This window comes from Trichosurus vulpecula, chromosome 9 (assembly GCF_011100635.1).
Source record: "Trichosurus vulpecula isolate mTriVul1 chromosome 9, mTriVul1.pri, whole genome shotgun sequence".
Lineage (NCBI taxonomy): Eukaryota > Metazoa > Chordata > Mammalia > Diprotodontia > Phalangeridae > Trichosurus > Trichosurus vulpecula.
The window spans coordinates 110,614,693-110,626,792 of NC_050581.1; the positions used below are offsets into that span (position 1 = coordinate 110,614,693).

General features: G+C 47.3%; 1 protein-coding gene across 2 annotated transcripts in view; it reads right to left on the reverse strand.

Moving 5' to 3' along the window:
• PLXNB1 (plexin B1) overlaps nucleotides 1–6,575 on the reverse strand; it is a 72,039-nt gene extending 65,464 nt beyond the window's left edge. Inside the window, exon 1 of one of the 2 annotated variants that reach the window (XM_036737872.1) lies at nucleotides 6,506–6,575. The gene's annotated coding sequence lies outside the window, so the exon portion shown is untranslated. Of the gene's footprint in view, nucleotides 1–6,441 lie in introns of both variants that reach the window. The other variant, XM_036737871.1, reaches the window with a different exon arrangement.
• Between the last annotated feature and the right edge of the window lie 5,525 nt (nucleotides 6,576–12,100).

Consider the following 12,100-nt stretch of genomic DNA (forward strand, 5'->3'; position numbering starts at 1 on the left):
TACCAATGATTTCTTTATTCCTAAATAACCTTTTTTGTTCTTCACCTCTCCACAGCCTTTTACACTACTGAACTATTGAGTATCCCTCTTTCTGGACACTAATTCCTCCCCAGGATTTTATGACTTCTCTGTAAGGGTTTTCCTCTTACTTGTCTGACTCATGCTTCTTAGTCTCCTTTGTGGGATCATCACCCACATCCGGCCCTGGTATATATCCCAGGGCCCTTTACCTGAGTCCTCTTCTCTTTCTTCTATATATTCTCCCTCCTCTTGGTGATCTCATCAGCTCCCACGGGTTCAACTAATATCTCTATGCCATTGTCTAAATCTACATATCAAGGCTGCATCTGGATTCTGAACTCCATTCTCTAATCTCCAACCATCTGCTAGATATCATCTCAAACTCAATATATCCAAAATGAAACTAATTATCTTTCCCCCTAAATCCTCCTTTCCTCTAAAATTTCCTCATTTCTCTCAAGGGTACTGCCAGTATTTTAGTCATCCAGGATCACAACCTAGAAGTCGCAGTTCAATCAAGCAAGTGCCTATCATGTGCTAGGCACAAGGTCTACAGATACAAAAGTGAGATAGATAGTCCTTAACCTCAAGGAGCTTACATTCTACTAGGGAGATACTAATTCATTTATGAGTAAAATATAGGACACATATATAATATATATTATATATATGCATACATATATTCTATAATATGGCATATCTGTGTATACATATATGTATACATATATTAGGTTATGAGGGAGATATATGCATATATATGTGTATATGTGTATACAAATGTGTGTGTATATATATATATATATATATATATATATATATATTCAGTTATTAAAGAGAGGCCTTAACGACTGAGGGCAAGCAGGAAAGGTCTCTTGAAGAAAGTGCCACCTGAGCTGATCCTTGCTTGAAGGAAACTAAGAGATGGAGGGAGGTGATGACAAAGCACATTCTAGGCAAGGGGGAGAGCCTGTGCAGAAGCAAAGAGGAAGGAGATGTAGCCACTCTTGACTCTTCCCTCTCGTTCCCCCTCCAGCCCTGCCCCTACCCAGATCCAATCAGTTAACAAGTCTGTCTTGATTCTTTCTCCACAACACCAGTTGCATCTATCCCCTTCAACTCCATTCATGCCACATCCACATCTCTCTTACATGAAGAATATTCCTACAGTCTCCCAACTGGGCTTGCTACATCCAGTCTCTCCCCTCTCCAATCCATCCTCCACATAGCTGTCAAACTGATATTCCTAAAACACAGGTCTGACTATATCACTCCTCTGGCTCAAGAAGCTTTGGTGGCTCCCCCCTGCCTTTTGGATAAAGTAGAAACCCTACCTGCCGGGCATTTAAACCCCTTTGTAAGTTGACTCCAGCCTATGTTTTCTAGGCTAATTACACTCTACTCCTCCAAATTCACACTACGCTCTACCCAAACTGGTCTATTTTATGTCCCTCCTTCAGAACATTCCATCTTGCCCTTCCTTGCCTATGAACAGGCTGTTTCTCATGTTTGTCATGATCCTTTTCCTCACCCTCACCTCTTAGAATCCCTAACTCCCTTCAAAGGTTCAGCACCTCCTACAAGAGGTCTTGATCCTTTCAACTGTTAGTGTTTCCTCTCCAAAAAAAGAAAAAATTAGTCTTTATTTTGTATACGTTTTATGGTAACTTATCTGTAAACACATTGTTTCTCCCAGTAGGATATAAATTCCTTTTGTTTTGTTTTTTTCTCTGTATCATTGGCACCTAGCACAGTGCCCCTAGAAGGCACTTAAAATTTTTGTTGAATTGTCTATCAAAGAGAAGCAAGGTCTCAGCTGGGGTTATGTGCCATCAATTTGTAGTAGGTGAAATTAGCTTAATTTGACCGCTGCCCTTCAGACTAAAAGTAGCAGAGAAAACAGACAGTAGGGGTTACCCAGCGATGAGGATTAACAGATTCAAGACATCAAGGCATACTACCATAATAAACAGTCAAATATTAAAGCGGCAGCCCAGGGGATGGGTCTAGAGGAAAGTGAAACCAGGGTAGTGGAAATAGAATTGGTGATCAGGGATGAGTCAGAAGTACCGGAGGTCATGCGTGAAAAGAAATGTTGAGTAGTAGGATAAGAGGTTATTTCCTGTCTGGTACTGATCACTAGTTGTCTCCTCAACTGGACTAATCACTCATGGAGGACACATCTTTGTGTCTACTCCAGGGCGCTCTGCACACCGTTGCCTATAGAATATTTATGACATAGACCCTTTCGGCAAACTGGTAGAACCTTTCTCAGAATAATGTTTTTAAACGCATAAAATAAGACATGGAAGAAACCAATTATATTGAAATAGTTATTAAAATATTTTTAAAACAAATTTAAAGATCCTGTGGGAGTAAGAAACTCTGCCATAGAGAGAGTCTCAATAAAGTTGTGACTAAGGTATTAGGAAACTGAGCTCTGAGGGGTTGGGGATGTTACAGGGTTTGGGGAGCTGAGAAGGGAAGGAGTGGGGGATGAGGGAGATAATTAGGGACCTGAGTAGGGGGTGGAGCACCTGAATCTTTTCAGTCTTCAGCTTCCTTCTGTTCTGTCTGGCCCCAACAGGTTGATCTCCTAAGTGACTGGGGGTTGAGGAGTCTCTTTCTGTATGCTGTTGGTGGCCTAGGGAGTCAGTCTATCCCAGTCAGAAAGGGACAAGTAAGCCAAGCCAGAGAAGTTTCTTTAGTGTCCTGTGGAAGCCTATTTAGAAAAGCTCTTCTGTGTGTACTCAGACATCTCTGTCTCTCATATGAGGAAAGGCAAGAGGGCACAGCTCCTAAGACCCCTAGACCGGCTGCCAGTATTAGGAACAATCAGGAGGCAGTGACGACCTTGGCACTCAACTCTGCTCCCCACTAACCAATCCTCCCTGCCCCCTGACCCAATCAAGTCAGAGAACAGCACTGCAGGGAATGGTCAGTACACAGAAGAGGCCAGAGGGGAGGGACTCGGAGCTGGACCCTGTGCCTAGGCCCCAGAAGGAAGGAGCTGGGAAAGAGGGGGTGGGGACCAAGCTGGGTGGGAATGGGGAGGCAGTAGGCCACGGCCCGGCCTGGGCACTGCTCCCAAAATAGCTCGGGGGTTTCCATTTTTAGTGTGGAGAGAACAGGGCAGCTCTGTGGGAGCGGGAACAACACTGCCTTTGTTTATCCGCCTCAGGCGGGTGGGGGGAAGGATGAAGGTGGAGGGGGGGAGAATGAGTGGCATGGAAGAGAGGATGTGGGGGTGAGAACTGAGAAGGGAGGATGGAGAGTAGGAGGGCTGGAAAAAGGTGAGTAGAGGCTGCCTGAAACCTTCCCTCTACCCCATACATCCCACTGTGGGAGAATAAGGGAATTTCCTGCTTCCCATGCCACTGGAGAAAAAGCAAAGAGGGGATGTCTTCTCTCCCAGGATCCCACAGACTCCAGAAACTACTACAAGACACCACGGACCAGAGAGAATCTAGAGATCTAAAGTTCCTAATTTGAAAGGAAGAAGTCTATGTCTGGATGTAGTGCTTGCTTCTGACTTTCTTTTAAGCCAAAGCATCAGATTCCAACAGCCTGTACTGCAATCTCGGAGGACAGCAGCCTTAGGAGAGAGATCTTGGCAGAGCCCCGCCCCCACACCCCACACCCCCACAAACTGCAGGGACATGCCTACAGCACAGACCCAGTAACAGACAAGCTCAGAAGGACCTCAAGTTCAAGTGTACCTCTCCCTAACAAAAGGCATGGATGGGGCTTTCCCCAAAGACTTTCAGTTGGTTCTCGGACTAGTTAATGGGGCCGGAACCTGGGGAAGGGTATTAGATGAACCTAAAGTCATAGAATCCCCTAGGGTGAGATTTCCATCCCCCTCCAATTCAACTGCTCTTCTCCTCTCTCTAGCACCTTCTTCTCCTACTCTGTGGTCTTCCATTCCACTCTCTCCCCCCACCTCCCCAAGCAGGAAGCAGATAAGAACTCAAGAAGGCTGATCAAACAGATATCACAGGCATCTGGAGCCGATAGGGAGCGTGTTTGTTGGAGGGAGTGGAAGCAGATGCCCATATAAACCATAATAACATAACACACAACAGAAGATAATCACCCTGCATCCAGAAATGTTATGAGGGCTGCCAACTTCCATAGCTGCCCAGTTCAAGAACAAGCAGGAGCTTCCTCAAAGAACTCATGTCCTGTGCCACAGTGGAAACTGAAAGGTCTGAACTGTTACTTCTCCCACTCAGGAGCACTGGAGGGGAGATGGGGCCAGAGGGCAGGCAAAACGGGTTCCTGAGCAGGGCAGGTCCAAAGCTGCTCTCATCCTCCATGTTCCTCCCTCCTTTCCTCTACTGACCCTGGCGAGCCAATCAGTTCTTTTTTCCCCTCCCAAGGGATTCCCAGGAGCTGTCTGCATGGATGGAGTGACTCTAGGAAAAGGGGGCTGGAGAGGACAGGACTGCTTCTGTTTTGTTCTCTATCATCAGCTTCCTCCCAGGCAGGACTCACGGCTCGCTTACCCTATATACCTCTCCCCATTACGGACAAAAACCAGCGACAGGCAAGAAGAGTCATGGAGACAGGGTGCTGGAGACAGAGAAGGAAAGACTGAAGGACAAGGAAAATAAAATGGAGAGGGTCAGGGAAGAATGAATGAGAATGAAAAGACAATTTAGTAAGTGCTTAGTAAGTGCCAAGGATAGTAACAGAGGAGAAAGAGGGAAGGACAACACAGGGGTCAAGTGAAGGGAGTCAAGGGAAGGGACAGAAAGAAGAAGGATGAAGGTCAAGTGGAGAATCTGGGCAGCTTCAGAAAAAGCTTTACTAATTAGTGACCATGAACTAGAGTCTGTTAAGGATATCTGTACACAAATTAGACGTGGGAGCAGCGCAAGTCCTTCAGTCTCCCCAAACTTTCTTCAAAGCTCATACTGCCTCCTAATTGGCCTCTGCACCCTACCTCCCCCTTGCACCCTAACACTCAGAGCTGAACACATACTATTCCTCCTCCCAATATGCTAGCTAGAAAATCCCTCCTCCAACAATGTCAAAATTGGCACCAGATTTTGCCACTCTAGGGCCCCCCACTTCTTCCAGACCATCTCCCCATCTCATCCACCAGGGGGAGTACGATTTCTTCACCCACCAGTTAAGAAGATGCCCAAGAGCTATGGCCCCCAGATAACAACACCCCCTCCCCAGAGTCCAGGCTTAGCCCTCCTCTCCATTCGCAGGAGACAAGAGGTGAAAGGTGGGGCAGAGAGCCTTGCTCTTAGCAAGGGAACTCCCCCTCCTTCTTCTAAGGCCCTGCCCCTCCGGTCCCTTCCCTCCCCCCCAGCTTGTACCCAAAGAGGTGCCCACCACCTGGCTGGCTCCCTGGGTGCCATAATCAGGAGAAACCAGCTTTCACTGGAATGGCCGGGGAAACTGCTTCCTCCCCCTGTCTCTGAGCTGGCCAGTTACTCATTAACAGCAGAATGTGAGCGAGTTATACTCTGATCTGAGCATTTAAGAGGGTTGAGGAGAGGGAGGTCTCAATTCAGATTATGTATGAGGGGAAAGGGGAGGGTCATAGCGCAGGATATGTGTTTTGGTGTTATAGGGGCCACAATCCAGTTTGTTGACTGAGGGGTGTCGCTCTCTGGGGTATGTGTACTGAAGGAGGAGGGGAGGTTGAGGAGGGTAGTAACATTAAGGATGCCCGTATTCGAGAAGTGTCAAAATTCAAATCTACTGTATATATATTGAAGGAGGAGTCATAATGTAGGGTGTGTTCTGAAGGAGGGACGAGGGTCACAATTAAGGTGTGCTTTGAAGGGGGGGGGGGGTCGCAATCCAGGGAGTGTTTGAATTTAGTGGGGTGAGAAAGGCAGAGTTACGATCCAGTCTCCCAGTGCTCCTCAGACCTAGGCAGGGTGCAGGAGCCCCGAACCTTCTCTCCCACATATTTCACTCTTCGAGGTGTGGTATACCTCCAGTGTTCCTCAGTACAGGAATCTCTTCCCTAGAGTCCAAGAGGTAAAGACCCTATCTGGTCCTGGCGGGGAGGGAAAGGCTGTTGGCTGCTAAGGATGGAGGTGGAGGAGAGGAGGGGCTGCTCGGGGGCGGAGGGAGGGGGCACTCAGCTCCAGTTCAGGGGGAGTCGATCCCGCCTCCCGCCTCTCCCAATCAAAACCACCCTGAAGTTTTCTTCCACCAAAGAAGTTCGGTCCAAAATCCCCCCAATGAAATAGCCCTCTGCCCAACCGCCAGTCCCCAGATCAAGAGTTCTCCCCGTCCAGGTAGGAGATCGACACAACAGAAAGCCCAAAGCGGCCCAAGTAAGTCTGTTTCCCAAGCTATCCTTAGGGATACCGGCTCTCCACCTCAGGGGAGTCGGGGAGTCTTGCCGGGGTGCTAGGATTCCTCGCCTACCCCCAAGACGCATGAACTCACCACTCCGGCCCCAGCTGCTGGGAGAGAGAGAGAGGGAGGGAGGGAGGCAGGCAGGCACTCACACCGTTGGACTGCACACCGTTGCACTGCGCTCGAATCCTCTGCTTCGCTAGGCTGCGCTGCGCGGGACTGAGCAGAGCTCAGCCCAGCCGAGTGGCGCTGCGCGGCGCGGCGGGGCGCTGAGCTGGGCTGAGCCGAGCCCCAGAGCAGCGCGGGCCTCCCCTACCCCCGCCCCCGGAGGTGGATCCGGCGAAGCCACAGCTGTTACCCGGAGACCAAGGGGCGGAAAACTGCGCCCGCCCATCCCCCACGGCCCGGCGCATTCACCTCCAGGAACAATGGAGACAAAGCCGCGTCCTCCCCCGGGCTCTGCGCCTTCCTTTTCTCCCTCCCTCCAGACCCCGGCTGCCCAGGAACAGAGACACCCCCACCCCCACCCCTAAGTCCCTTCCCCAGCCAGCCACCAGGCCGAAAAGTGCTGCAGAATAAAGCAGGGTGGGCAGCAAAGGGAGGCACCGCATGTTCTCCGCCAGAACCCTCACCTGCTTGTCCTTAGCCTTCTCACTTCTCTTTCTACCTTTCCTTCCTCTCCACTTTCTCCGCCAAACTAGGAAGAAAGGAAGGAGAGAAAGGGAGAGAGAGAGAGAGAGAGAGAGAGAGAGAGAGAGAGAGAGAGAGAGAGAGAGAGAGAGAGAGAGGAAGGAAGGTAGAAAGAAAGAAAGAAAGAAAGAAAGAAAGAAAGAAAGAAAGAAAGAAAGAAAGAAAGAAAGAAAGAAAGAAAAAGACAAAAGCATCCCTAAGGTTTGCTCGCATTCTTTTGGGGGACTACCCACACACAGGTGGATATATTAGTAAATACTAAGTGAGCTCGACTAAGGAGTTCGGAGTGGACCGAATACTTGAACACTTAAAGAAATTTCAGGGTCCTGTGAGGTGGCGGTAAGGAAGGAATACATTCCAGAAACTGGGGTGCGGACAGTCAGGACAAACGGAGCAAAGTGGTCAAGTGAAAAGGGAGGCTGTGGGATGGGATGACCGAAGTTCAAAGCCCGGCTCTACTGTGTGACCTTGGACAAGTCATTTAACATCTCTCGGCATGAGGAGGTGAACTAGATCTCGAAAGACCCTTCCTGAGTCTAAATCTATGAATAGAGAAAAGACATAGCATACCCAGTTCCTAGAACATCAAGAAAGCCAATTTTACTCATGTGGATGGGAGGAAGGTGCAATATCTGGAAATGTAGGTGGGAAGCCAAGTTAGTGGATGGCTTTAAATGCCGGGCTGAGGAGTCTGCATTTTATCCAAAAGGCAATAGAAAAGCACTGAAGACTTTTGAATAGTGGATTGACATAGTCCGACCTGGGGCTGCCCTTCCTTCTCAACCATTTTCCCTCAACCATTTTCTCAACTGCTTTTCCCCTGTTCCCCCTCCCCCCCCCCAACTTCCTCATCCCCCATGAAGCTTCCCGCCCTCTCTCCTCCTACAATTAAACATTAAGCCCTGGGAAAGCACTGGGCTAGGTTCTGGGAGAGACAGCATTTAGTTTAAATAAGTCACAGTCCATGCGCTATAGTTAACTATATAATGAGGGATATGACACAAAGTCACACAAAGCCAAATAATGTAAGAGTCTATGAGAGAGTGCACACGGGAATATGTGAAATCTGTCTGGGATTGCTACCAACAGGGTTATGAGAGGGAGTCAGGGAAGCCTTCTTGGAAGTGGGACATTTGAGCTGGGAGAACAGTGTCGTCCAATTTGACTGGAGCTCAGAGAATGTAAAGGGGGAGAATTAGTGTGAGATGGAAAGGTGACTTCGGTACCGGGGTGTGAAAGCCCTGACTGCCAAAAGCAATAGTTAAGTAACCAAAAATTTCTGAGCAAGAAGGAATAAGACAAGATTTATTTGTTAGAAAAGGTAATCTGGCAGTGATATAAAGGTTGGGCTGGAGGGGGAAAGACCTGTTAGGCTATTGAAATAGCTGGGGGGGACATGGGGGAGGAATAAGTGATGCTGTGGTGGAGTCATTTGGGACAGAAGGGTATGGATGGGAGAGATGTTCCCGAAGTGGAATCAATAGAACTTGCTAAGCATTTGGATATGGGAAGAATCCAAGATAACCTTACATTTTCAAACATGTGACAAGGGGTGAACCGTGTGGTACCAGCCACAGTGAAGTCAGGAAGAGGTTTAAAGGTTTAAATAAATGGAATTTAAATAAGTGGAACCTCCAGACTGCAGGTGTCATATGCTCCATAGGCAACTGGAGATGTAGGTCTGGAGCTCAGAAGAATCAGGGCTAGAGATTTGAGGGCTGATCTTAGAATCAGTCATTGCAACCATAGGAGTGAAAGAGAATGCCAAGTAACAATGTAGAGAGGAAAGAACCAAGACTAAATTCTTGTGGTGGACTCGCTTTAGCGGGGTGTGAGTTGGATGAAAAGACAGTGAAGAAACAGGTTAAAGAGACCCTTTCTCCATTCAGGTCTTTTCCAGCCATAAATCTATAATCCTTTGATTCCTATTTTCTTACCATACCCACCAACATCTTGTCAACATCTAGAATTTTCTAGAGTTCTCTGGGAATTCTTTATTTTAGGGATGGGGGAGGAGAGGACAAAAGATGGCTCAATGAGACGAAGTAGTTTGGGGAGGGGACAGGGAGAGACCATAAGAGAGTTAACTGATGGGAGAGGCTTAAGTCATCTAGTTCTCAGGTGAGGAAACTGAGCCCTAGAGAGGTTATTTTCCCAAGGTACACAGGGGATGATAAATAGCAGAGTTAGCATTTGAAATCAGGTCCTCTGACTTCAAATCCAAGATCTTTCCACTAATTCATGCAGCCTTATGGGGAATGAGTAAGGGGAGATGAATGGGATAGTTGAGGTAGGGGGAGTAAAGAGGGAAGTGGAAAAAGCAAAGGGATTCATTTATGTTGGGGGGCAGTGAGGACTTAGCTGCCAAACGTGGCCTACATGTTGTCCAGGCAAGGGGAGCTTGAGAGGCGGACCCCAGGAACACACTCTGCCCCTGTCTGGGCCCCTTCTCAGGCAAGAACAGGGATTTACCTTCAAAGCTGGCCTGCCCCACCCTTCCCCAACTCTCCCTGCTGCATTGGCACCGCCCATGCTCACTGGAGCCAACCCTCTCCCCAACTCTCCGAACTACTCAATGGTGTCTTTTCTCTTAAGCCCCACCTACCAGGCAAAGCTGAGTAGGACCTCAGGTGTCTGACAGCTGGGGGTCTGGGCTGGGCCCTCATCGACTGCCTTTAGTTTGCGTTGGCCTAATTAATTTCCCTGGTGCTATCTGGCCAGAGGTGAGCAAAAGACTAAAAGCCTAGCCTCAGAAAACCAAAAGGCACTGCTGTTCCCCAGCCTGGAAAAGAGGGAAAGCATGGGCAGCAGCCATTCTAACAACCTGCCTCCATGCTTCACTGCACTGTGACACTGTGGAAGAAATCTCATCTAGAGGTGAAAGATATGGACCTTAGTCTTTGTCCCTTGGTCAACCAATGCCTGCCTCCTGCCATCCACAACCTGTCAGGGTCTATTCCAGTCCCCTTCAGAAACTGACAGATTCATCAACCACATTGGCTGTTCCCAAGGTCCCAGATGTCAGTCAGTTAGTAAACATTTATTAAGCTCCTACTGTGTGCTAGGCACTGTGCTAATTACTGGGATACAAGTTGTTTTTGATTCTCAGGATTCTGTCATTCAGATTCACAACTATCTCAACTCTTCACTTTCCCTTTCCCTGCCCCACACAATGTTACCAAATCTTGTTTCTTCCTCCACATCCCTAGAATTCATTCCCTTCTCTCTATACCCTAGCTCAAGCCTTTATCACTGTTTCCTTTTTAATTGGTTTCCCTGCCTTCATTCTCTCTCCGCACCTCCAATCCTCCACACAACTGCCAAACTGACAATCATTAAGGATTTCTTAAATACATTCTATGTGCCAGGCAGTATCCGAGGCACAAGGGGTACAGATATCTTGCTTGGAAGGCTTCAAGAGGTAGAAGTGAAGAAGTGTATTCCAGGCATATGCAAAAGCACAAAGGCAAGACATGGAATGTCAGCCACTTTGGCTGGAAGGTAGTGTGTGAGGGGGGTAATGCATTATACTTAACAGAATACATTCACATCCTTGCATGGTACTGGACATGCTCTATTGAGTTAAAAAGAAATCCTGTTCCGCATTCGCAAAATAACCCTGGCTTCATTTCCCCCAATTAAGGTAAGCCAATCTGTGTTTGTCATCCATGACCCAGGGCCCCAAGGACTCTGATCTCACATGGATGGGACCTCACACCATTAGGGTCATTTTCTCTCTTTAGCTCAATGCTTCTACCTGGAGTTCTCCAGGAAAATCTTACAATGTAGTCAGGGTATGGCTCCTGTCTAGGTTTCCCTAAAAGTAGGTAGCAAAGTCCTCAATTCTTGTACAGGTACTTAGTGTTTAATATGGATATTGGATATGGGATGGCCTTTATTTCACATACCACAGAAAATGGATAAGCTAGGAAGGGCTCACAGGAGCCCATGAACAAACAAAAATATAAAGCACTCCCAAATCCCCACCACGACCGACCAAACTAAAGAAACTTTGGAAAGCTGTTTAACAAACACTCCCCATTCACTTTCTACCAGCTCTCACCTGTTACCATACCTCTCTTCAAGAAGCTTTAGTGGGTCCGTATTGCCCGCAAGGGTAAAATACAAAATCCTGTATTTAGCATTTAAAGCCTTTCACAGTCTGGCTCCCATCTATCTTTCTAGACTAATTTGATATTTCTCCCTCTCAGGAAATTTGCAATTCATCCAAACTGTGTGAACTCTAAAATCCTTTCCAGATCTAAATCTATGATCCTATGATGCTCATAGAAGATATTCCATTCAACCTCTGTGCACTTAAAAAGTCTACCTCCACTCCTGGAAGCCTTTCCCAACCCCTGTTAATTCCAGTGCCTTCCCTCTCATAATTATTTCCTGTTTATGCTGTATATAGCTTGTTTGTATGTATTTGCTTCCTTATTTTCTCCCCCTCTAGATTACGAGCTCCATGAGGGTAGGGGCTGTCTTTTGCATCTTGGCACTTAATAAATGTTTATTGACTTATTGGCTGAAATTTCTCTGAACTTCACTTCTGCCTCATAGATTTCCTAGCTACCTTCAGAGCTCAGCTCTGTCCTCATCTTCTCTATCACCCTCTGTTAAAAGTTCTCCCCCCACACCCCACCAGAAATTACTTTATGTACAATTCATGGTTACTTATCTGGGTACCTGTCATTTCCCCCCAATGAGACATAAGCTGCTTGAGGGCAGGGACTTTCATTTTTGTCATCTTATCCCTAGCGCCTAGCACTATTTTTTAACCAGATATATGATTTCATCTGTATAGGAAGCTGTTGGTAAAGAAACGCCATCAATGTAGATAGGTTCTTTTGCAGCAATTTGCCTGGGGCACCAAAAAGGGAGGTGGCTTGCTCAGTGTTACAATCATAGTATGGTGATAGAAGCAGGACATGAAATCAGGTCTTCCAGACTCCAAGGCCAGCTCTATCACAGTGCTTCTCACCTAGCTCATCATGTAAGCAAGTTATATACGTATTGAATTTAAAGTTTCAATCAATAGTGTCACAGAATTATAGAA